Source organism: Eleutherodactylus coqui, chromosome 11 (genome assembly GCF_035609145.1).
Source record: "Eleutherodactylus coqui strain aEleCoq1 chromosome 11, aEleCoq1.hap1, whole genome shotgun sequence".
Classification (NCBI taxonomy): domain Eukaryota; kingdom Metazoa; phylum Chordata; class Amphibia; order Anura; family Eleutherodactylidae; genus Eleutherodactylus; species Eleutherodactylus coqui.
Window position 1 is genome coordinate 52,544,076 of NC_089847.1, and position 2,871 is coordinate 52,546,946.

Below are 2,871 nucleotides of genomic sequence, written 5' to 3' on the forward strand. Positions count from 1 at the left end.
GGGGACAAAGCGCTGTTTGGAGGTGAAATGCAGAAAAACATAACCTGGTGTTGTAAACAGTACATAGGCAAGAGGATAGCAAAGTGGCATGCTTCTTAGCATTTAGCAGGAAGCACTTCTTCTTGAGATGGACTTTGTCAAAGATGGCGACAGTCTTGGGAAATAGCTTCGTAGAAAACGAGAAAAGCAATCTATCGGTCCCAAGAGTAAATGGGAGTCTCCCGCGTGACAGGCAGGGATACTCACCACTATACTAACGAGGAAGAAACTGAAGAAAACATGGCAGTATTCGGGCAGACCCATTTACTCTTGGGACCGATAGAATTTTGCCCATTTACACATACGCAGATGGTCTGCCAAAAGAAAAATAGCTTCCACAGATGATATCTTGAGTCATCTAACTGCAAAGTCCAGCTAAAGAAATCTCAAGTCTGACAGGCGGGGATACTCACCACTATACTAACGAGGAAGAAGCTGATGAAAGCATGGCAGTATTCGGGCAGACCCATTTACTCTTGGGACTGATAGAATTTTGCCCATTTACACATACGCAGATGTTCTGCCAAAAGAAAAATCTTGAGTCATCTAACTGCAAAGTCCAGCTAAAGAAATCTCAAGTCTGACAAATCAGACTTTTTCTCTTTCCCCAAAGGTAAAGCTGCAGTGATTCCTGGGGACAAAGCGCTGTTTGGAGGTGAAATGCAGAAAAACATAACCTGGTGTTGTAAACAGTACATAGGCAAGAGGATAGCAAAGTGGCATGCTTCTTAGCATTTAGCAGGAAGCACTTCTTCTTAGCATTTAGCAGGAAGCACTTCTTCTTGAGATGGACTTTGTCAAAGATGGCGACAGTCTTGGGAAATAGCTTCGTAGAAAACGAGAAAAGCACTCCCCGTCAGGGAATCGAACCCCGGTCTCCCGCGTGACAGGCAGGGATACTCACCACTATACTAACGAGGAAGAATCTGATGAAAGAATGGCAGTATTCGGGCAGACCCATTTACTCTTGGGACCGATAGAATTTTGCCCATTTACACATACGCAGATGTTCTGCCAAAAGAAAAATAGCTTCCACAGATGATATCTTGAGTCATCTAACTGCAAAGTCCAGCTAAAGAAATCTCAAGTCTGACAAATCAGACTTTTTCCTTTTCCCCAAAGGTAAAGCTGCAGTGATTCCTGGGGACAAAGCGCTGTTTGGAGGTGAAATGCAGAAAAACATAACCTGGTGTTGTAAATAGTACATAGGCAAGAGGATAGCAAAGTGGCATGCTTCTTAGCATTTAGCAGGAAGCACTTCTTCTTGAGATGGACTTTGTCAAAGATGGCGACAGTCTTGGGAAATAGCTTCGTAGAAAACGAAAAAAGCACTCCCCGTCGGGGAATCGAACCCCGGTCTCCCGCGTGACAGGCGGGAATACTCACCACTATACTAACGAGGAAGAAGCTGATGAAAGCATGGCAGAATTCGGGCAGACCCATTTACTCTTGGGACCGATAGAATTTTGCCCATTTACACATACGCAGATGTTCTGCCAAAAGAAAAATAGCTTCCACAGATGATATCTTGAGTCATCTAACTGCAAAGTCCAGCTAAAGAAATCTCAAGTCTGACAAATCAGACTTTTTCTCTTTCCCCAAAGGTAAAGCTGCAGTGATTCCTGGGGACAAAGCGCTGTTTGGAGGTGAAATGCAGAAAAACATAACCTGGTGTTGTAAACAGTACATAGGCAAGAGGATAGCAAAGTGGCATGCTTCTTAGCATTTAGCAGGAAGCACTTCTTCTTGAGATGGACTTTGTCAAAGATGGCGACAGTCTTGGGAAATAGCTTCGTAGAAAACGAGAAAAGCACTCCCCGTCGGGGAATCGAACCCCGGTCTCCCGCGTGACTACTCGCCACTATACTAACGAGGAAGAAGCTGATGAAAGCATGGCAGTATTCGGGCAGACCCATTTACTCTTGGGACCGATAGAATTTTGCCCATTTACACATACGCAGATGTTCTGCCAAAAGAAAAATAGCTTCCACAGATGATATCTTGAGTCATCTAACTGCAAAGTCCAGCTAAATAAATCTCAAGTCTGACAAATCAGACTTTTTCCTTTTCCCCAAAGGTAAAGCTGCAGTGATTCCTGGGGACAAAGCGCTGTTTGGAGGTGAAATGCAGAAAAACATAACCTGGTGTTGTAAATACATAGGCAAGAGGATAGCAAAGTGGCATGCTTCTTAGCATTTAGCAGGAAGCACTTCTTCTTGAGATGGACTTTGTCAAAGATGGCGACAGTCTTGGGAAATAGCTTCGTAGAAAACGAGAAAAGCACTCCACGTCGGGGAATCGAACCCCGGTCTCCCGCGTGACAGGCGGGGATACTCACCACTATACTAACGAGGAAGAAGCTGATGAAAGCATGGCAGTATTCGGGCAGACCCATTTACTCTTGGGACCGATAGAATTTTGCCCATTTACACATACGCAGATGTTCTGCCAAAAGAAAAATAGCTTCCACAGATGATATCTTGAGTCATCTAACTGCAAAGTCCAGCTAAAGAAATCTCAAGTCTGACAAATCAGACTTTTTCTCTTTCCCCAAAGGTAAAGCTGCAGTGATTCCTGGGGACAAAGCGCTGTTTGGAGGTGAAATGCAGAAAAACATAACCTGGTGTTGTAAACAGTACATAGGCAAGAGGATAGCAAAGTGGCATGCTTCTTAGCATTTAGCAGGAAGCACTTCTTCTTGAGATGGACTTTGTCAAAGATGGCGACAGTCTTGGGAAATAGCTTCGTAGAAAACGAAAAAAGCACTCCCCGTCGGGGAATCGAACCCCGGTCTCCCGCGTGACTACTCGCCACTATACTAACGAGGAAGAA

The 2,871-nt window shown here is 44.5% G+C and overlaps 1 non-coding gene across 1 annotated transcript; it reads right to left on the bottom strand.

Moving 5' to 3' along the window:
• Positions 1 to 1,370: 1,370 nt before the first annotated feature.
• On the bottom strand, positions 1,371 to 1,442 carry TRNAD-GUC (transfer RNA aspartic acid (anticodon GUC)). The gene has a single exon. It is a non-coding gene; the product is annotated as a tRNA-Asp (tRNA).
• Positions 1,443 to 2,871: the final 1,429 nt, after the last annotated feature.